The following is a 24,305-nucleotide window of genomic DNA, read 5'->3' as shown; positions in this document are numbered from 1 at the left end:
GTTTCCCTTTTATTAATTTTCAGCCTTCCTGGTGACTTTATATTATTGAATTAATAATTACTGAATACCCCTTTTTAGTCTTATTAGCCCTTTGTCGCAGAGGGGACAACGGTGTCTCTTTTATATTTATTTTTTTCTGGCACTAACTGCAAGCACAAATGTATTTTAGTATTTTTTAGTAACAAAAAATAGTCTGATAGTTACTAAAAAATCTGTTAGGTTATCGGAATTGTATAATTGTACTAAAATCCAAAAAAAGTAGTTTGAAATTTTTTGTAAAATTCATATTCAAAAGTTTATCAATTTTTGTAAATTAAAAGACATTTCTATGATGATTAACTGTTTCTCTTAGATCTGTATAGCTAAAAATTTGAAAAATTATTGCTTGGAAGTGAGCCGTGTTTGGAAGATTTTAACTTTTACGCAGAAGAAGACACTGGTGTTTCAGGCTGTATTTCATAACCATAAATTATTAAAATGTTAAATATAATATTTTTCACTTATTTTGACCTATATTAATACAAAATAAGGAAAAAAGTATGAAAAATACGTTTAATAAAAATTTTGCGTCTAAGAGTTAATGTTTCCTCTAAATTGATAAGCAGTACTTAATTTCTTTTCGCTTATTTAAAATTTTTTAGCTTTACTACAGACTATGCCGTTGTAAAATTGCATAAAAATGTACAAAATAAAAAGTATAAAATGTATAAAATAAAAACAAATATTATAAAAACAAAATATATTTAATATAATATTTTATTACTTTAAACTTGCTCTTGCTATAAACTAACCCAACGAATTAGCACTTAACCATCAATTTCATTTTTATTAGCTTTTTACTCATCCTGGTGACTTTATATTATTAAGTTAATAATTATTAAATACTTTTTTAGTCTTATTATTGTTTCCACTAAATTGGCATTTAACATAGTATAATTTATTATGAACTAAACTAAACTCAGTGGCGTGACAGCTCATAGAGGGCCAAGGCCTACTCTGCCTATCTCAGTTTTCTTGACCTTGGGCTCTGGGGTGCAGGAACAGATGTTCCGGTCAGGTGGTCAGCCGAACGCGGAACCCGCAGTGTTTAGTTCTCAAGCATGCTTGGTACTCATTTATCGACCCACTGAAGGGATGAAAGGCTGAATCAACCTTGCCCGGCCCGAGTATCGAACCAGGGACCTGTGGCACGACAGCGCGAAGCGCTACCGGCCAACCACCGGGTGTCATAATTTATTATATTCAAATTAAATCTCTTTTTATAGCTCTATTACAAACTATCCCTCACCAAAACCGTATAAAAATTAACGAAAGGGTAAAGAAACATGTAAACATAAACATGTACAAGGGTTATAGTTTTTTTCTTCATATATTCTAATGTTATGGTATACCACTATTTTTTTTACCGAAAAAAATTTAATAATAGAAAAACAATATATTTTAATAGACATAATACAACTTTGAGTCAAACTATTTAGTCTTTGATTAATCGATAGTTTGATATAAAGCTTTGATCTTTAACATTCCATTCATTTTTCACAAGATCTGGCCATTTTGCGATTAAGAGTTTAACAGCAGTGAGAGTTAAAATATCAGATAGGAAAAAAAGTAATCAAAAGTAGAAAAGAGAAAACGAAAATCCATCATCCCCATTTAATAGACAAGGGCTCTAATCCCTCCAAGGAAGAAAAAAAAAATCTAACTGTCAAACAAGGAGATCTACTAAAGGAAAGATGAATGAAAATCCGATTGGTAAGAAGACCTCTTTTTGTCAGGGATCCTTGATTGGTTCCCCAGTATCTGTTCCACTAAAAGGAAGCTGTAATGAAGGTTTTTTTGTTGTTTGGTAATGGATTTTTTTTCTTCCTGAAAAGCAGTTACTGAAGATCTAACTTTGAATCAGAAAAGACGAAATTTTTTGAAAAATAAATAAAAAGGCTATTTCAATTAAAATCGTATAATAGTTAGCTGTTAAAGAAAGTTTAATCTGTCGTCTTCAAAGTTATTTTTTAAAATCTCTGCTTCCTGAAACTTGTTTTTAAAAGGAATTTTTTACGAATGCGTTTGATTCAAAGCAATGTTAAATAATTCGAAAACTTAGCATTTACAGTTTTTTTAAAGAAATATAGTTAAGTTAGCTGCTAAAGTTTGGACAACTTCCATCAAAATTTGGACAAGTTGTTCAAAATTTGGCTGCTCCGAAACAATTCATATCAGAGCACTACTATTTACTGTAGAATACAAACAACTGTTGAATAGTTTTTAAAAATAGTAATGTTTTGACATGAATTATTTCTTTAAAAAGTAACGTCTCCTTAAAGAACATGTAAGTTAGTATTTGAAATTACCAGTTCAAAAACGTATAATGGGGAAGTGCCATCGACATTTCTAGCCCAATGTTGCCATACAATTCCACTGTACGACATATTTGGACTTTTTTTCTGTATTTTGAATGAAATTATGCGTTTTTTTTAAAACAAAAATTGCTGGATTTATATACCAAAACCAAAATTGTCCACCACGTACCGTTTTTACTGGGGGAAAAGTCGCCAAACTTTCAGTGAAATCTCAGATATCTCGCTTTCTAATGTATCGAAAGCCTCAAAAGTTCGGGAGGATAGACAAAGTTCGTCTCCAAAAATTTCGCCTAGTCGGCGACGATTCCACTGTCATTGAGAGTACTTTTCTTTTGCTTCGAAGTTATTATTTAAAATTGGTAAGATGTGGATTTAATCAATAATCGAAGTTATTATTTGAAATGGGTTAAAATGCGGATTTTTGAGACAATGGTGGGTGGTAACAAAATATATTCAAAGATTTGTTATTTTAGACCACAAGTATACAAGAAACCCATGATTTTCATCGAAAGGACACTTTATGCCTGTCCAACCCAAATTTACTACCGTTGTCGAGAAACTGCGACGAACAATCTAACTTTAAAATTTTAACTGTAACTGTAGCGAGGCGGAAGTTTTGTAAACAGAAGGGGAATGATCGCCTCAGAGAGAAGAGGTTGATATGTAATGCTCTTTTCAAAAAAGNGTATAGTTAAGTTAGCTGCTAAAGTTTGAACAACTTCCATCAAAATTTGGACAAGTTGTTCAAAATTTGGCTGCTCCAAAATAATTCATATCAGAGCACTGCTATTTACTGTAGAACACAAACAACTGTTGAACAGTTTGTAAAAATAGTAGTGTTTTGACATGAATTATTTCTTTAAAAAGTAATGTTTCCTTAAAGAATATGTTAGTTTGTATTTGAAATTACCAGTCCAAAAATGGGAAAGTAGGGAAGTGCCATCGGCATTTCCAGCCCGAGGTTGCTATGCAACTAAACTGTACGACACATTTGGACGTTTTTTCTGTATTTTGGATGAAACTATGCGTTTTTTTAAACAAAAATTGCTGGATTTATATACCAAAATTGTCTACCGCGTACCGTTTTTATTGGGGCAAAAGTCGCCAAACTTCCAGTCAATTCTCGGATATCTCGCTTTCTAATGTATCGAAAGCCTCACAACTTCGGGAGGATAGATAAGGCTCGTCTCCAAAAATGTTATTGAGAGTACTTTTCTTTTGCTTCGAAGTTATTATTTAAACTGAGTAAGATCCAGTTAAAATGCCAATTTTTGAGACAATGGTGGGTGTTAATAAAATATAATCAAAGATTTGTTATTTTAAACCACAATTATACAAGAAACACCTGATTTTCATCGAAAAAGCACTTTAGGTTTGTAAAGTGTTCTGATCTCTTCTCTAAGTTTGTTACCACTGCATTGGATCACCCTGCTTAAGTTAAGGTCGGAGTTTTTTGCTAAAATTTACTCTGGCTCTTTACGATGCAATTTTTAACGATAGAGCTCTTTAACATATACTGGTAATTCAGTATTGCGGATACAAGCTTTGAGGGTCAATCTTTATGATGTGCCTTACCTCACCTCCAAGTTAGTAATTGCTGAATTGAATCACTCTCTATATGTTGTAAAATTTCGATATGTTAAAACTAATTTTTTTCAACAAAATTACTTGTAGGAAATTGCTTGTTGTTTCGGAGGTGTGTGATGTTAGTAGTTGAAAAATTTTGTTTCCTATTATTCTGAAAAAGGACTTTTACCCACGATGAGCAAGAAAAAATAACTTCTAAAAAGATGGTAGCATTAAAAGTTCTATTGCATGGAATATTGGTCTTTCTGCCACAGTTGTAGGCGCGTATAACTTGGAGAAGTTTATGGAATTAATAAGCGTAAAGACGTTAACAATCATTAAGTGCGGAGCTGATAATACGTTAAAAACGGCTGATAATACGTTAAAAAATAACTCTTAATACGGTTTTAGCTAAAATACAGAAAAAAATATGGGTTTATCTTAACTTCTCGTAGAAGAACCGTGGTGGCTCTGGGGATAGAGTGTTCGCACTCCAATGAGGTGACAAGGGACTGGTCGATACGATTTCCACATCCGGTTCACACCGACCACAATGTTGAAGAAAAATATCCTCAGTGAAAGACAGATCGTCGGTTAGAGTCTCCTTGCCGTCAGTCTAACCGTGGGAGGCTTTCTTGGAAGGTTTACAATTTTTACCCCTCCATGTAACGCAAATGCGGATAAGTTCCATAAAAATGTCCTTTACGAAGGCAAATTTTTTCCAATACTATTTGATCCAGTTCCCTTTTCTTCTGGATTGAGTTCAAAATTACAATTACAAGGGTGCGGAGTTGGACATTGGTATTCGTAAACTCATAATTGGATTGGCTGCTCCAATCAGCTCCAAGGCAATCAATTGGCTGCTCCAAGACGGTTATGAAATATTAAATAAAACGTCTCGTAGAGTTAGACAAGTTCCTGTTTAGTATGGATTCGTAAAACGTAAAAAAAATGCGTAAGCCTTTGTTAAGTGAGCAGCATTTTGAATTTTACTAAATAGTGTATCACATGGAGTTCCGGATGGCAAAAAAGTAGCTTTCAGTGATAAAAAAAAATTCACCTTATATGTATTACCGTTGAAGTGTTGAAGCCAGTTATTCTACAGATTATCTAAGTAATGTGCAATATAACTAGATTGATCCGCTTAAGGACCGAAAATTGTTTAATTTGCTCAAATTACGGGGATAACATTCGGGAACTATTTTTTGTTGCATTTATACAATCACTCGATCTTACCTGATTCGGTGACAGGATTTTAAATCTGAAATTAGATTTCCACGAAAGATAGACTATTTTTTAATGTTTTATAAATGACATTTTTAGTCTATTTTTGGTCGAAATATTCACGCATAAAGACGTTATATATAACAGGGGTGAAAAAAAAAATCCGATCTCAGTTAATAATTCGATCTTTGTCATTGTCGCATAAATGTTGTGACATAATTCTATGGCAGTTAGGACACATCATCAGAATTAAAATTGCATGGGAACCTATTCTCCAAAATTTCGTCTTTCACATGCTTCCTAATTATGACCTTATTATTAAACAATTTATAATTAATGAGTGTTTCTAGAGGCGTATGACGATATTTCTGGGTCTGGGTTTCTATGCTTTTTTATTTCTGATGATGTGTCTTAACTCCCTTAAAAATAGGTCGCAAGATTTATGTATCTCTTATATACTATAACGTTTTTAAACTTGAACATTTCGACGAAAAATAGACTGAAAATCTGAAATCTGTGAGACGAAAGTATCAATGATCTGTTAAAAAAAGTTACGCAGTATAATCTACACATTACCTTTATAGACTACCCAGTATAATTGAAAATACGTTATTTTTAAATAAAAAAAATTATTTTTGAAGTATGATTAATTGATTTATTACGTTTACAAGTTTTTATATCTTTTTTTACGAAGTACCGACTGTTTCACTTATTACCTAAAAATTTTGGCTTATTTCCTTAATTGATTCTAGACATACGAATTAATCGATTAACAAGCGCAAAGGAATCTAACTGATTATAAATAACTGCAAATCGGGGCTCTTGGTAAATAAAAAAAACACAAACGTAATAAACGCAATAAACGAGTTTTTCGTTAACGTTATTTCTCGAACTGAAATCTTATGGCGGGATGAAAAAATGTTTTCTTCACTTCACTGCATAAAGTCTCTCCGTGCAGAGAAACAGTTTTACAGAGAAAGATAAGCAATGGCGCAGATGCGTTTGAGAGTTGGTATTTTATTTGAAACAGTAATTTTCCTTGGCTTTGGAGCAATTTAGAGCGATATTTTTATAGTTTTGTGCCTCTCGGGGAAATAGATTTGATAAATAAAATCTTTTTTAAGCCATCATAATCCTGCATATATAAATTTTTTCGATTCATTCTTGAATAAATTCCAAAAATAATTTCAGAAGAAATTTGCAAATAAAATGTATTTAATGTGTAATACAGTGTTATATAAAATGCGTTATAACATCTTTGACACCCGATAAAAAGTTAATATTCGTGAATAGTTATTTTTAGAGAAATTTTTAATGAACTAGAAGTATTTTTCTAAAAATGGTGTTTATTTTAAAAAAAAAAAAAACTTGCACATTATACTTTGGTCAGCTTTAAAAAAAATGAACGATTAACCATTATTTTTTATACTTCATTCATTGGTCAGTTGGTTGACTGAATTTAGAATTTAGATAAATTCAAAAGAGACGGAAGCGGATATAATGTCCTAAACTCTGATTGTTTTTAAGTTCTTAATAGAATAGAGTCAATGTGTATTATAAACTAAGACTAAAGCAAAACAGGAAGGAAAAAGGAGGAAAACAAAAATAAAAAAATCTCTTTTGTGTTTAAGGATCGTATGGAATCTTCCTAAGACCGGCTTTTAGTAGATCACGACTCATCCAGGGTTTTTCACAATAACCGCTTTTAATACATATTCGTAGAACATTTGAAATAAAAATAAAATCCATTAATGCTAATTTAGAGTGGCAATTTAATATTTAAGCGATAAATAAATAAAAAAACGCTATCAAAATCTAACGATTCATTAGTGAGGAAAGCGCGACTGGAAATCTATAAATTTCTTTGATTACTTGTTGAAACTAGAGTTCGTGGTAACTAACTTTGTTAATGAGTTGCGGCATACGGATAGCATTTTCCGATAGACTGAGAGCCAAAAATTATCGAAATAAAAAGAAACAAGTATTAACATAGATCGAAACGTAACATAGAGCGAAACGTAACACAGAGTAATGAGCAAAATATTTTTATCTGATGGAATCTCAAAATTATACTTGCGTATACTTTTTTCTTGCCTCTAAGACTAATCTTATTTATTTAAAGTTTCTATTATGCGCAAATTTAATGTTTAAAGACCGTTCATTTTGTGAAATAATTAAATTTTAAAAATTATGATAGCTCTACTTTTCTCTTTTATCAAGTTATTTGTGTTATCATATGATGAATAAATTGTTGATTTTTTGGCCAAATGTTAGCTTTCTTGCTAAAATATTATTTGTAATAAAAAACTTCGCAAGCAAGCAGAAAGTACAGTTGCATTTTTATGCTTAAAAAGCTTAATCTGCTCATCAACAATTTGCCGTAACTCTGCCGTAATTTTTTATATCTCTTGGCTGAGAAAAGAAAAACAGAATGTCACTAAATATTAGTGCTATAGCAACAATGAGCTCTTTGTATTCCAGCTTATAGAAGATCAAAAGATACTGTTTATTCATTAATTTTGATTAATTACGTCGATTGCTTATATTTTTGATTTATGCATTGTATTTATGTTTTTGTTTCTGTTTTCCTTTGAAGCATTTTTAGATTTGAGAGTTTAAATATTTTTTCGGTGTCTTCATGGATTTGCGTTAATCTTCTAGTTAAGAATTTTTTTTAATGACTGAAATCTTTACTAATTATTCAGTCTTTTATAAAAATGCAAACTAGTTTATTTTAATGTCAATTTATTCTTTAGTTAAAAAGCAATCGTATTAAATTTTGAATAATTTATTTATGCACTATTGAATAGAAAAGTACCATTTGTCATTTTGAGTTAAACTGAAAATATAAATCTGAATTAATAGCTAGACGTTTTGTAAAATAGGCATAGATATGTATTAAATTCCTTTTTAGCAATCAATTTTAAGATTCTTTGCTTTACTATAAAACTATTTTCAAGCTAATTCTCTAAGTTAATCACAATTCTCTCAAGCTAATTACAAAAATTATTACTAACTTATATACCATGTAAAGAGTTCTACACTCAATATCTTTAGAATTGCCAAAAATCTTGAATTTAATTTCCCTTAATAAGGAATATAATTATTTTTTAAGGACAGGTTTCCTACAATCTTTGCTCAAATTGTTAAAATGACGATAAATCGTCCATATGTTATGCATATATTACAATATTCTTTTATTTTTATTGATAAATGATATCACCATGAATCTTAATGAGTGCTGCTTTTTTCTAATGTATTCCTAATCACAGAAAAAAATCTTGCTACTATTTGTGTTTCGCACAAATTTTATTTAATGATTAAATTTCGAATTCATTAATAATTATTAAGTGTGTCATTAAATTTTATTTTCTAAATTTAAGGATAAAATTATTTTTTAATGCAGATTTATATAAAAGTTGCAGATTTAATCTGCAGAAAGTAATATGCAGATTTATATAAAAGTTGTTTTTAATTAAAAATAGAAATTTGTTATGGCAAATTGACACAAAATTTAAAAACTTCAATTTTCAACTGATTTAAAGAAGAGAAAAAAAATTATTTTTTGCAACACCTAAAGCTCATTATTTTTCGAAAGATGTTGGATGCTCATTATCTGTGGTGAGAGGTGTACTGTGAAAGTGTGATGTGCCCTACGGTTCTTGTTTTGGGTCTGGCAAAAATTTTGTATCTGTTTATGTTGGAGAGTGGTAAAAATTTTGATTGCTGATAAACTTTGGTAGCGTTATTAACAAAATGACTGAATTATCTTCAGACGCAGATTTCCTGTTGAAAGTTGCCGAAATGACGAGTGACGATAAATTCTATTTCATTATATAAATCATGCTTCTAGAGTTCAAGAGAAAATCAAAATTAGCATTGCCCTCGTACGCAGTTCATTTTTAAGCATTTTAACTAGCCGTTAAAATTTGGATTATCATTTTATTCTTTTGGAAATATCATACTGCATGTAATGTTTAGGGAATGATTGAAGCTTGAGATGCCATCCATTACAGAGATCTATTTATAATTTACTTTAGCTAATGGGACAATTGTTGAAACTTCAATTGACTATAAATATCTAGAAGGAATAATGTGACGATATACTCTGGTTATGGCAAAATTATCAGGAAATTATTATTATTTAATTACTCATTAGGCTCGGAGAATTAAATACTCTAGTGTTTTGTAAAGTTGTCGAAATTTTTACCAAGGATACATAAACTTTGCGATAATGTGGTGATAAATTCTGATTGTATTGATCTAGAAATTACTGAAACTTAAATTGTCGTGAAACCAGAAGGGGTTCTTATTATACGAACACTCTAGTTAATTAGAAAGTGGTCGAAAATTTGACCTTTTTTTTGGCAATACTACTGCTATAAGTGGTTAAAAATTATTGCAAATAATAATCTAATCCAGCATAGAGCTTTAGTTCAAAGTTGAGTGCTGTACTTACTCTGATCGGAAAATTTCGTTTGATGATCAATTCTATTTTACGGTAATATAGTGTTAAACTCTGCTGATAGCTGCCGAAAAATAATTCTTCCATTGACATCGGGAACGGAGCTTTGGTAGTTTCAAGCACTCTAGCTAGTTGGAAAGTAATCTAAATTTTGACTGCAGGATTTCACCCACACAGACATTCATCCACTGAGATTCTATTGTAAAGATAGCAATATTTCATTGGGTTAATAAAAATAAAATAAAAAGGATATATTTATTAAGATAAAAGTATTTATTTAATTGCTAACCTGATTATCCCTAGTTAACTCTACGTATATATTGCAAAGATTTGTTATCCCTAGAAAATTCGGGAGTAGCAGAATTTGTCAGTACGTTTTATTTTATCACGTTTTTAGTCAGCCGGAAGAATGGAAAAAAAAATTGGAAGCTTGCCAAGTTTTGTTAGTGAGTTTTGTTGTTTTATTGCTGCACTGCACATGTGTTTCTTGCGATTGTATGTATATACAATGGTTGCCTAATTTACATAGAAAAAAAATGGCGTACCACTTCACTGGCGTTTAGAAAGTATCACTTTGTGTTGAGTTGTTGCAAGTTTGATAACTATTATACAAAGACTAATATTTAACTTTTTTCATTTGTCAGAGATAACTCAGGATACTAAATTGATGTTAAATTAAATGTTTCTTTACATATAAAAAAAATTAAAACTTCAACTTAAAATTTGCGTATTATGCTTAATTTTAGTTCCTTATATTTATTAACAAACTGAAAAAAATATGTTGATTTTTTGTATTTTGTTCCAAAAACATTAGTAAGAGAAGCGGTTAAGTGATAAAAATATGTTTATGGAAATAATTGAAACAAACTTTTACTAATCGAATTTTTTAAAAAAGTTATCAATAATTTACTCTTTTAATTAAAATTCTATTCACAAATTTCATTAACATAAACTTTAACCCGAACATCGCAGCCTATTAAAAAAAACGGAGATTAATATAACAATAAAAATCACTATGGGAGCAAAAAATTCCCAACATAGATGACGAAAGTGAAATCAGAAAGAGGCGTCGCCAAGTATAGTAACCACTCTTCAATCAATCTCTTTCGCAACCCTAATGTTACGACAATTTTGAAGCGATTGTCGTAACTCTCAAACTAAAGTTAGATAGAGGCACTCTAGGGGAAATGCGGAGTTTTTAATTATCTCTTTTCAATTCCTCTTTGCTTCTTAATGCAATCAAGTAGATCTCACTTTCAGAAGTGATTCGTTATATTTGATAGAGCTTGTTTTTCTCGCTTAAATATAACTTAAAACTCCTAGTGTGTACCGCTGGTTCAAAGTTAAAACGACACTTCTGCACTCACTTCTCATTCAAATAACATGAGAAGGGAGTGCTGAAGTGTCGTTTCAACTTTGAACCAGAGGTATGTTTTGCTAAAGAGTAGAAATAAATTATTTCGCTGATTATCTATTTAATGTATAGATTAACAAGGATGATTTGTTAAAGTACCAAAGATTGTTTCGTTTCTCTTTACCTAGATCAGGGGTGGCGAACCTTCATACACCAACGTGCCATTTTTTCTAGAAAATTGTTTAATTAGGTCATAGACACGTGCCGTCAAATAATTTTGACTTCGTGATTATTGGGAAAATAATAATACTAAGCACTATCAACTCAAAATTCTTTATTTACATCGAAAAATAAAACATTTTGCAATGTCTCAGTTATACGCGTAATTCAACTTAAAGTAACATCAGTGTGACTTCTGTTGCTGCAGATTAGATGACGAATGACTTATATTAGGTCGCAAGATGTTAGTTTATGCAGTACTGCTATTTTTTATTTGCTAGTTATTTATTGTTAGCTTGTTTTTTATGGTTATTAATTGTTTTTTTAGCATTAATTGTTTATTTCTTTATTAATAATTGTCTACTATTTTGTTTGTTGTTTGGGAATTTTAATTTAATTGTTACATATGCTTCATAGTGTAATAACAATTCACAGTGCAATAACAATTGTGATCGGTGGCGTGTCCAAAACATTGTGTCACGTGCCATAAATGGCACGCGTGCCATTGGTTCGCCATCCCTGACCTAGATTATCAACAAACTACCTAAATAATCTGCACTTTAACTACTAAGCAATCGGTAAAGTGAAAATGGGATCTTTGATAAAAACAACAGCAACGTTTCAGTAAGCTTAAATTAACAAAATATTATCTATTTATTTTTCGATATTAAAAAATAAAACGCGTAACTACAATAAATAAATAAGTTGATAGAATTAATTAATTTAAATAATATAATACAAGCAACCTCAAAGTTTTTAAAATAGTTTTACAACTTAGAAAATTAACATACAACGCCATTTGTTTATTTTTCGATACCTGAAAAATAAAGTCAAAACAATCAACACATTAGTTGACGGAATTAGAGAAGCAAATTTATGGACATTAACAATGCGGATGACGTTAACTCTTTCATCACGATGGACGAGATAACTCGTCTTCCAAGAATATTCGTTATGCTCTTTTGTTGCATTAGTGAATTAGGTTTTTAATTGCAATTGATTATTATTTTTTACAATAAAATAAACAAGTTTTGAAGGAATTTGTGTTTTGTTTCAGTTTTAGTGTTGCGAGGAAACTAAGCTCAGAGGGTGGGAAAAAAGCGTGTCATTGCCGTAATGAATATATTATAACCGTAGTTGAACAGTCGACCCAATTTTAGGATTTACGACTACTAATGTTCAACTCCGTAGCCTTGTAATTTTGAACCCAATCCAGAAGACAAGGGCCTCCAGAAGACAAATTTGCCTTCGTGGAGGACTTTTTGATAGAACTAACCTGTATTTGCGTTACATGGAGAGGAAGACCACGAGAACCTCTCATGGTTAGCGTGATGGCAATGGGATCTTAACTCATGATCCGTCTATCTATCACTGAGGATATTTCACCTCAGTACGGTGGTCGTTGCAAGCCGGATGCGGAATTCGGAATTCGTATTAACCAGCCATTGCTGGGATTCGAACCCGGTTCACCTCATTGGAAGGCGAACGTTCTATCCCTAAGCCATCGCGGCTCATTGCCAGGATGAAGGTGTTAATTTGAACGTTAATGTAATTATCTAGATAAAATATGGAAAAGACATGTTTTCACAGTTTAATGGAGTAAAGCAGTAAATCTGCGGATTATCAGGTAATTTGCACACAAACCGTTTTCGAGTATTAGCAGATACATAAACTTTTTTTTAACTTCATTGTTTACAAGGATTCTAAAAACATATATTAAGGAATTTCATTACAAAACTCCCTTTAATTTTATTTGTAAATGCTGGTTTGTAGGATTAACTTCATTGGCTGCTTGCCAAAACCAATCTCCCTTCTAATCCTTTCACGTCGCTTCATAATTCACAGCAAGAAATTTTGCTGATTTCTACGGCAAAACTTTAGAATTCCAATTACTCTGATCAAACTTTTATTACTTAAACTTACTTCGTCCTTGCAAGAGCTAAGCCGTCAAAATGGACAGCAAAGTTTTGTGTCTTTGGTGTGAAACTGTCTCTCCCCGAACCAAAATAAACAAGAATTTGCTTTGCCTAAGTAATCCACTACTGAAACTCAGCAATAAATCTCAAGCCAACAGCATTCTTCCTTCTAAATCTCCCCAGAGCCAAACTTATTCTGAAAGGTTTATTCGATCAAAACATGAGTTGGCGCTTCAGAGGTAGTGAATGCTATTACTTTGTCCAATTTTCGAGGGAAGAGCAATTTCTCTTACTTTCCTTCACCAAAATAATAAATGAAGGCTGTTTTCTGGGAACGTGTTGTTACTTTGAAATGAAATATAACGTTAGTGTTAGACCTTAGATTCCACTTCATCTTAGGACTGGCATAAATTAATAAACTTCTCCTCGACAGAAAGTATAAAATTAAGAACGTTATCTATATTATATTAAACACTAATCCGTATATTGTCAGTAAACCTGTAGATGAAGTTTCGTCTCTCGCGTTGGCAACGAAAAGCTGAATCGAACTGAGCTAACAGCTGATCAGAAATTCGAGGCTAGAAGGAACTGTTCGTGCTTACAAATGAACTGTTCTATTTATTAGTTTTTTGGCGTAACACAGTAATTTGGAGGTATATAATAGTTTTAATAATGCCTAATAAACATAGGAGAGAGATGTGCTTTATCTATGGAAAGTGGCTAGAAATTCGTTTCTCATTCTTTACAGTTGATTTATTTTTTAACCCTAGAATACTACTTTTTAGTGCGCCATTTTTTTCTTCAAATTCTGAACCTTGTTTTTGGTTTTTATGCATTTTACGAGTTAACGCTGGAATGAAGGACATAAAATTGTTATTTCTTCAAACATCGAAATTTATAAATGTATATAAAGAGAAATTCTATGAATTAATTGATCTAAACGTAATTTTCAAGTAGTTAGGAATTGGGTATAATATGAAAAAAGCACAACTACTTCCACTTACTAGGACTAACATTTACCTTTTAGTTTAATTAATAAACTGAGTTTTAAATACGCTTACTAAATTCATAAACTTCGGTAAAACAACAATATAAATTATTTCCAAAGGAACTAGACTAATACAATTCCAACCTGGCGAGTAACGACTTATAAACAAGACACTTCGTTTGATGCTTTTATTTGTTGCAAGAAATCAGATTCGCCGAAAATGCTGTTTACTAGTTAAATTTAGTAGGAATAACACGATCTGTGACGTAGGCTATAGTATACCCAATTGTATATAAATTAAAACGTAAGGTATATAAACTGAATGTAATGCTTATAAATCAATCGTTTCACAAGATGTATTTATTACATGTTTTTAAAACTTTATATATATTAAAAAAATACCAAAAAAACATACATAACTAAACTAAAATGTATAAAAATCAAGTAGGTGAGTAATGAAAGTTGAATTCCAAAGCAAGCCGAATAGACCTGCGAAAGCAATTCCGGGGATTGGCGAGCGCAGAAATCAAGAGGTGGGGCCCCTAGTTAAACAACATTATAACATTAAAAATTCATCTTACAAGGAAATGATACTACGTGCAACACAAAATTTTGATATTAAGCAAAACTTTTTTCGTATAGATTTTGAACGCAGACGCTGATTGCAGCATCGGTGCGATTTGTCTCTTAAGGCTACTTACGCCATTCTTAAGTTAGCGCATGCGCAATTGGGCGCTGGCCCATATAAAAATGAGAAAAAAGGTTCCGATTTGTGAATTATAAAAAAATTATTAATAATTAACCGTTATAAAAAATAATTAAACCGTCAAAATTATAAAAGAATTAAAGGTGAAATGTTAAGGCTCGAGGTTCAATCCCCAGCACCTCCATTTATTAAACTTTCAGCTGTGGTGGCTCAGGGCATAGAGCGCTCGTTTTCTACCGAGAAGACCCGGGTTTGAATGGTCGATGCTAATTCCACACCCAGCTAGCACTGATGTTTTCGTAGTTTTCTTCTCCATGTAACGCATAGTTATTTCCATCAAAAAGTCTTACTCAATATTTGATCCAGAAGTTTACTTGTCTTCTGGATCGGGTTCAATATTACCAGGGTACGGAGTTGAATAGTTATAAGCCTAGAATTGAGTCGGCTGTTCAATGATGGTTATAAAATAAAATAAAAAGAAAGAGAGAAATTATATTCAGAGAAATTATGTTGCAGTGACTGATTTCGTAATTTGAAATATCGTCAACACAAATTAACTAGCATATTTAGGGTAAGTTCTAATACGTGAAAATCTGATTTTTATATCAAAAATTATTCAGGATCTTCACTTTTTTTATTTTGCGACTGTAAATCAAATAACCGTGTTTTTTTTCCCTAAAAAATAACTCCTCAACTTTAAGAATCATGAGAATTTCACTGAAGATGGAGTAATTGACAAAACTGACTCATATGATTCTTTCGCAATTTGTAAAACAGACATTAAATTTGAAGCAAGAGCAGTAATTGATAGAGTCAATTCGATTCTCTGCTAGATAAATTACATAATGAATAGTTAAGTATCCGGAGGCATAATTTAATAAAATGATAATTAGTAAGTTAATTGAGGGACTGGATAATTATATAGCTGAGGAAGTTGTCAAATAGAGTTTGGCCTAAAATATGTTATATTAGATTGTAAGGTATGCATAAAGTAAAATACTAATCAAAACGGAAAAAATATCTATTATCAAACTTTTAAAAGAAATAATAATTTATCAACATTTATGCCTTAAAATTAACGCCTACATAAGTAAAAACAATTTCAAACCCTTTTTTTATAATACGGCTGTATTTGACTCAATACACGTTCAGATAAATAGGCTCAACGTCATACCATAATATCGATAATTATGAGCATTATAAGTTTCAAATTTGCTACAACTTTAATAAGGCGTTTAATGAATCATATTGTCATTTAAATCTTAGTGTCGTGTAATCAATTTTAAGAAGCGAACTAATATGGTTCAACTTAACACCATATTAAGGTTGCAGCATATTTTAAAAATATTATGGTTCAGCGTGCACCATAAATTGAACTATTTTATTGAAAGCTTAAAACATTTAAATGGTGAAAATTTGCTGTAACCTTTATTCGGTGGTATTTCGAAGCCTATTTTCACTCAATTGGAACCATATCATTATGCAACCATCTTTAAAAAGTGTATTTATATGTTTTTTTTAAAAATTAATTTCGTAACTAGTGTTGAACAGTCATGTTCAATCAATCAATGTTCAACCCTGTAGCCTTGTAATTTTGAATGCAAATTCAGAATACACGGGAACTCTTGGATCAAGCATTTTGACAAACTAGCATTTATGGGGGACTTTTTGGTGGAACTAACACGCATTTCCTTAACATCGAGAGGGAAACCTCCCACGGTTTGCCAGACGACAAGAGGACTCTAACTCATGAGGATACCACTGAGGATATTTTACATCAGCACTGCTGTCTTTGCGAGCCGGTTGCAGATTTTGCACCAAGCAGCCACCACTGGGATTCAAACCTGACTCACTTCTTTGGGAGGCGAATGCTCAATTCCCTGAGCCACAGCGGCTCAAAGTTCAATACATGGGAGTGCGGGGTATCAAACCACTAGCCTTTACTTTTGACTTTAATTTTATCATAATTTTGACAGACATTTATTCACAAATCGAAGCCTTTTTTCTTCTTTTTTTGTATAGTTTAACGCTCAACTGCGCATGCGCTAATATTGGAGAGGTGCAAGTAGCATGAAGGGGCACAATATGTTAGTATATTAATAATATATTTCAGCCTTCTTCAAAATTTCAATCCTAATATATGTAGCCTGAAACATAATACGTTGCAAATTTGCTAGAACCTTATTAAACTGGTATTTTGGACCCTATTTTCATACAATTTGAGCCATAGTAACATTTTATAACAAGTTTTAAGAAGCTTAATAATATAGGTCAACTTAACTCCATCTTAAATATGCAGTGTATCTGAAGCATATTAAAGTTCAATAAGTTCCAAAATTTCTTTCAATATGAAAAAAATTTAAACAGCGATCGGTTTAATGGAGGGATTGAGGTATTTTTAAAATTACTCAGTAATGATATTCTTTTTAAATAAATATACTGCATTTTGATACCATGATATAAGAGCAAACAGTGTTAGTATATTTAAATAGGCTCACAACAAAAAATTAGAGACTTATCTCAGAAAGGAAATTATGTAAATGAAATTAAGTGTCTTTATTTTTAAATATTTTTATATAAATTTAAATTAGTGAAGGAAATAAATGCGAAACTAAACTCCCGTGTGCTTAAATGTGTAAAATTTATTTGCTAACAATAGTATCGATAAAAGTTTCTATTTCCATTAACCTTTAATAACTTGTACATCATTAAATTTCATTCTACCTTACACAATGTTCTACAACAAATAAGATTTAATAGTTAAGCATTCAAAAACTATTAACACAATAAAGATAAACGTCTACGTGCTATAAAAGCTATGATGTTTACTTATATGATGTAAAGTATTTAAGAAAATCAAATTAAAACTAGATGAGTTACAAATATATAAGTTGGAAAAACATTACTTCAAGAAAAGTCATTATAAGTTAGAAAAGCATTATTTAATCATTATTTGCAGCAACTTAAAATAAACTTTTCACTACAGATTAATGTATTTGTAAACTTTTCAAATCTAGATAAAAATATTTATAAACATTTTGTGCTTAATTTGAGCTGATTTTAATTTGAATGAAATGTACGCAAGTTCTTATCCAAATATGCAATTTAAGCAAATTTTTATTGGAGGAAAATATAATTGTTTAACTCATATTCAATTTTAATAATACATAATTTTAAAAAAAAGTCACACTTATATCTGTGTAAGTTTTTAAAATTTGTGATAAAAGCTAGACTGATAATAAAACATGTCAAATAATGCATAATTTAAGAATTATTCAATATGTTAGAATTGTTATTGCTTATTCTGAAATGCCATTTTTCTCAATTGGAGCAAACGTTATAAGATTGAATTTATATTTATCCATTGTTTCAGTAAGGTTTGGTAGAATTTTTTTTTCAATTTTCACAGTGTTAAAAAATATTAGATTGAAATAAATCTTAGAAATTTAACAGTTTTCAAATACTATTTTAGGCAAATAGTATTAAGATATTTGTAAGCAACATTTCGAATTCATAGCCAAAATAGTAACGCAATATTATACATAAAATACTCAGATTTCTAAAAATATGATTGGTAATCGCTAAAAACATACCTCAATAACAAATAATTTTAAGGATCAAGAAAATCAATCCAATCTAAGAGAATTTAAAGCTCGAAACTCTTCTGTTATTTTTGTATTAACTTGAATTATCGAGTTTGGAGCTACAGTTTGGCGAGCTATGGCGACAGATAACAGCTTGGCGAGTTATCAATTACAATTTGATGTGATAAAAAGATTTTCATGAACAACCCATTGTACTTTTAATTTCCCGGACAACTAGTTGATTTTTTTTCAAATCGAAAAAAGGGATTGCATATTGTTGTATTATTACAACCATAGCTTTAATAATATTTATGTAGAAATTTTAATTGAAATTTACATAAGGCAATATTTTGATTGACGAAGATAAAATAAAATATTTGTAAAAATGTTTTTACAAATTTTCGAAAATGTATGAAAAGGAATTTTAATTTCGTAATTTGAACTATTAAAAAAGTTGTTTTTCTTGAATAAAAGGACCATTAGGCATGTTGCTGGTTTTTGAATTTAGTATGGTTTGAATAATTTTGAAAATAGCAATTGAAAATACGACGCTTTTTTGACCCAAAAATGTTAAATAAACAGAGAAGACAGTTATTAAGAAAGAAAAAAAATTATATTTTATTTTTCATCACCCAGTAAGTTTTCTGGAACTACTTTTTTGCAGCGGGAGGGGGGACATCGATTCTGTAACATAGAAAATAGTGTACCGTTCTTTAATATTTCCATCATTTTAAGTACTAAGCGAACAGCGATAGTTCAGTGTCTTAGGTAGTTTACAGTCATTTTATTTTATAACCGTCGTTGAACAGCCGACCGAATTTTTGTGTTTACGACTAATAATGTTCAACTCAGTTGCCTTATAATTTTAAATCCAGTTTAGAAGACAAGGGAACTCCTAGATCAAGTATTGGGAGAAATTTGATTTTGTGGAGGACTTTTTGAGGGAACTAAGCTGCATTTGTCTTACATGGAGAGGAACACCACGCAAACCTCCCACGGTTAGCCTCACAGCAGGAGGACTCTAACTCACGAACCATCTACCGCTGAGGATATTTTTCGTCAGGACTGTGGCGAGTACAAGCCGGATGCGGAATTCGTATCGACCAGCCATCGTTGGGATTCGAACTCGGTTCACCCCATTGGACGGCGAACGTTCTGACCATCACGTATGCACTCGACAGTCATTGTGAAGAACTCTGGTTTAATCCCCAATGCCGGCTAAAATCCCACTCAGCTTCAGATGGATGGGCACCACTTTATCTGGTAAGTAAAGGCGGCCTGTGCGCAGTGCTGATCACATTGTCACAATCATGCTGTTGGTCAAGATATCGCGAAGTTTTAACTTTTTTGACCCCCTGGCCAACACGTTCTGTTGCGGGAATGCTTTACTTTGTACTGAACGCCAATTTAATGCACAAATTTGAATCTAAAGTATCATTCTGCTTAAAAAATGATTACAAGAATAATAGTGCCAAAAGTACTAGCTGTATATATTATTCATTCTAATGACTGAGTCATTTCCACCGATGTGTTTTATTTCTTCAAAAATTCTAAAAACAATAAAAAACTTCAATTATTTGAATTTTTTTTTAATCATTTTTACTTTTTAGATTAGATTTTCTTTCTTTTATTATTTTTTATTTACTGGAAACGAAAATTTTTAAAAATTAAAATCAGAAAGCGAGCGATATCTCATTGGATGGTTCTTTATTTACCATATGCAAGAAATAAAAAAAACTTTTACGAACGTAATTTATTTTTCGAAAGTGTTATACAAAGAGTGTAACTATAAACTCAAATGTATCAAATACCATCTAAAACAACGAATAAAACAAGAATAAACAAGCGTAAAGAACATTTTACCCGCGTGAATGAACATTATTCAGAGCATACACTTCATTTGGTCTATTGATAGTTTCTATTATAACAACATTCCTGAATGGATCAAATTATCACTGAGCCATTCTGCCAAGAAGATTTAAAAAGAAAAATCTATTATGGCTTTAAGGTAGTTTAAATCATGAGCGAATAAATTTTCACTCCAAGAATCCCCTAAATTAAATTACTTCTCAGGATATTTTTATTTGATAAAAATGTCAACATTCTAATCTCATTTAAAGTTTCAGAGAAGTTTTTAATGTCTTTTGGAATCTGTGATTAAATTTGAAGTTTGTGATTTAATAGTAGAGTNTTAATTTCCCGGACAACTAGTTGATTTTTTTTCAAATCGAAAAAAGGGATTGCATATTGTTGTATTATTACAACCATAGCTTTAATAATATTTATGTAGAAATTTTAATTGAAATTTACATAAAGCAATAATTTGATTGACGAAGATAAAACAAAATATTTGTAAAAAAAGGTTTGAAATTTTTCGAAAATTTATGACAAGGAATTTTAATTTCGTATTTGAACTATTAAAAAAGTTGTTTTTCTTGAATTTGAAATGTGTTTTATTTCTTCAAAAATTTTAAAAACCATTAAAAACTTTAATTATTTGAATTTTTTTTTATTATAATTTTTACTTTTTAGATTATATTTATTATTTTCTTTCTTTTATTATTTTTCATTTATTGGAAATGAAAATTTTTAAAATTTAAAATCAAAAAGCGAACGATATCTCTTTGGATGGTTCTTTATTTACCTTATGCAAGTAATAAAAAAAACTTTTACGAACGTAATTTATTTTTCGAAAGTGTTATACAAAGAATGTAACTATAAACTCAAATGTATCAAATACCATCTAAAACAACGAATAAAACAACGAATAAACAAGCGTAAAGAACATTTTACCCGCGTGAATGAACATTATTCAGAGCATACACTTCATTTGGTCTATTGATAGTTTCTATTATAACAACATTCCTGAATGGATCAAATTATCACTGAGCCATTCTGCCAAGAAGATTTAAAAAGAAAAATCTATTATGGCTTTAAGGTAGTTGAAATCATGAGCGAATAAATTTTCACTCCAAGAATCCCCTAAATTAAATTACTTCTCAGGATATTTTTATTTGATAAAAATGTCAACATTCTAATCTCATTTAAAGTTTCAGAGAAGTTTTTAATGTCTTTTGGAATCTGTGATTAAATTTGAAGTTTGTGATTTAATAGTAGAGTTAGGATTTAAGTCCTGAGAAATAAATAATTTACAGTTCATTATCCTGACTACTTGATAGTTTCGAACTAAACATGATTGGTTGTATTTATTTACGAGGTTTTTTTTTTTAAACAGGTGCTCGTTTAATTCTTTTTTTACTGTTCTTGCTTTCTTAAGGATGTTCTTGGAAGACAGTGTCATCATTTGAAATATCGCTTTTTACTTAATAAGCTGTAAAGAAATCTTTTAAATTTACAGGAAAAAAACTGTCAGCCGGTGTTCCAATATAAAACCGTTTGATTTACAGTAAACTACTATTATTTAAAAGCGGACGACTGTTTCTTAAGCATGTAAGTACTGTTATTTTTAAAGACAAACTATGTTATTTTAATAAAACAAGCCCAGTTATTTTATTTTATAACCGTCGTTGAACATCCGACCCAATTTTTGGGTTTAATGAATACATTACGTTACTAATGTTCAACGCTGTAGCCTTGTAATTATTAACCCAATCCAGAAGACAAGGGAATTCCTGGATCAAGTATTTGGAGAAAGATATTCGTGGAGGACTTTTTGATGGAACTAACCCGAATTTGTGTCACGTGGAGAGGAAAACCACGAAAACACCCCACGGTTAGCCTGATAGCAAGGACAATCCAACCTGTGATTCGTCTACCACTGAGGATATTTTACGTCAGTACTAGCGACAGGATGTTTTACGTAGTTGGTGCAAGCCGGATGAGTAATTCGTATCGACCAGCCATCGCTGAGATTCGAACCAGGTTCACCTCAATGGAAGGCGAACTCTATATCCCATGACCTATCACGGCTCAAACTGTTATTTCCACAAATCAATTCTAAAAAATAACTATGTCAGCATTGGGCTAGGTGAGAGGCGAGAGCAGAATTCACATGACCAATCAACACCAGGATTCGAACCTGTGTCATCTGACTGGATGGCGAGTGCTCTGGCACTTGTTTATGAAAACAAAAATCTTGAACCGTTCTTATCTTATCATTAAAATCATATTTAAGTGTAAAAACGTTTCAAATTATTGTGACCCACCCTTTTAAAAATGTCTGACAATTTAACTTAACGAAAATTTTTATCTAAAGAGAGTTAATAATCCAGAAGCAGAGTATCGGTTTGACAGTAAAGTCGAATTGTGATTTTATTTATACTATGTTCACATCCGTAAACTATTTTCTCAAAAGTAAAAGCAAGTATAAAAAATAATCGCTAAATGATTTGAAAAAAAAAGTTATCTTTCGGTCAGCAAAACTGCATGGCAAAAACTGTAATTTGAATTGACAGTTTTGATTTGTTTATGATTAGGGTGAAAAACAGAGAAAAACTGTTTTGTGAAAAACAACTTTAAACCGTCAAATATACAGAGAAATCGCGCATATAATCATTGATAATCTGTATTTATCTTTAAACAGTTATTTTTTCTTTAAAAATGTGTTTTTTTCCTGCAGAACTTACATTTTTTACAGCGCAATATTTTATTTTCATAACTCTGTTGTGAGTTAATAACATTTATTTAGGGCTGTTAGGTTAAGTTTATTAGAAAATTTATATTATAATAGTCAAAACATTCGCTTCGGAAAGGAAATATGTTAAAAGAAATAGAGAGCTATTCTACGTCCGAGAGAAGATTAGGAAAAGAGTTTACACAGTTTTTTTTTTATAAATATGAATAGAATTATTTTAATGTATTCACATTAAGTCAAGGTGGCTCAGGGAATAGAGCGATGGCTCTCCGATTAGGTGACTCTGTGTCGAATCTCAACAATGGCTGGTCGATATTAATTTTGCCCCTGGCTCGAACCAATGAATGTGTTGACGTAAAATACATCAGTGGTAGACCGATCTAGGGTCTTCTGTTGGGTTAACTATGGGAGGTTTTAGTAGTTTTTTTTCTTAATGGCGTGCAAATACAGATTAGTTTTGAAGTCAAATACAAATTTATTCCAATACTTGATTCAGAAGTTTACTTGTCTTCTAGATTGGGCTCTAAATTACAAGAATGCAAAGTTAAATACTGTTAGTCGTAAACCCAATAATAAGTCAGCTGTTCAACGCTGGCTATGTAAAATCAATACAAAGATGTGGAGGCATATTTATGAAATATTTCCTTAGCGAAACCATGGAATCTATTTTACGTCAGAACGCATAAATTACGTTAAGTAAAAAATAAATCTACTAGAGAGAATTTGCATGGCATTCGTCTTCTGTTAACTGTAACGCTAATCTTATTTGTTACCCCTTAGTGATATTGCGATTTGAATGGAATTTTTAATGAATGCGTTGCGAAGCTCAAAAGGAAACCGCAACTCTTTGCAAAAGTTCTTTAATTTCTCTCTTTATAAAACTGAAAGTAGATCTGCAAAGTAAAACAACCACAGAATAGACAATTTTGGGCCAAAGGGATTGCTGGAGGTACCACAATTTCGTGACCAACGGTATGATTGTGGCAATATGGTTAGGTATGCACAAAATCTGTCTTTTTTTTTTTACAGATAAGCTATCATCCCTCTATTTGAAGTTAATTGGGCTTCCAATCTTCATTAAGCTTAGTGCCAATAACAGTTTATTACCTTTAAGCACTATGGCACCACGACTGGAAAATCTGTTTGTATGTTTCTTTACAAATATCATAGATTTACTGGTTTTATATCGGTTTGCGTAAATCTTAATGTTTAGATTTTGAGAGTAACGTTTTAAATAAATTATGATTTAACTTCAAAATAAAACTCCTTGATGAAAAAAATCTATCTATCTATCTATCTATCTATCTATCTATCTATCTATCTATCTATCTA

At 31.0% G+C, this 24,305-nt stretch overlaps 1 long non-coding RNA gene across 1 annotated transcript in view; it reads right to left on the bottom strand.

Annotated features, from left to right (window-relative positions):
• Positions 1-9,804, bottom strand: part of LOC122269209 (uncharacterized) — a 29,032-nt gene extending 19,228 nt beyond the window's left edge. The window contains exon 1 of the long non-coding RNA XR_006225053.2: positions 9,607-9,804. This is a non-coding gene — a long non-coding RNA (uncharacterized lncRNA). The remainder of the gene's footprint in view (positions 1-9,606) is intronic.
• Positions 9,805-24,305: the final 14,501 nt, after the last annotated feature.

This window comes from Parasteatoda tepidariorum, chromosome 2 (genome assembly GCF_043381705.1).
Source record: "Parasteatoda tepidariorum isolate YZ-2023 chromosome 2, CAS_Ptep_4.0, whole genome shotgun sequence".
NCBI lineage: Eukaryota > Metazoa > Arthropoda > Arachnida > Araneae > Theridiidae > Parasteatoda > Parasteatoda tepidariorum.
This window is presented reverse-complemented; position numbering and strand designations above follow the sequence as displayed.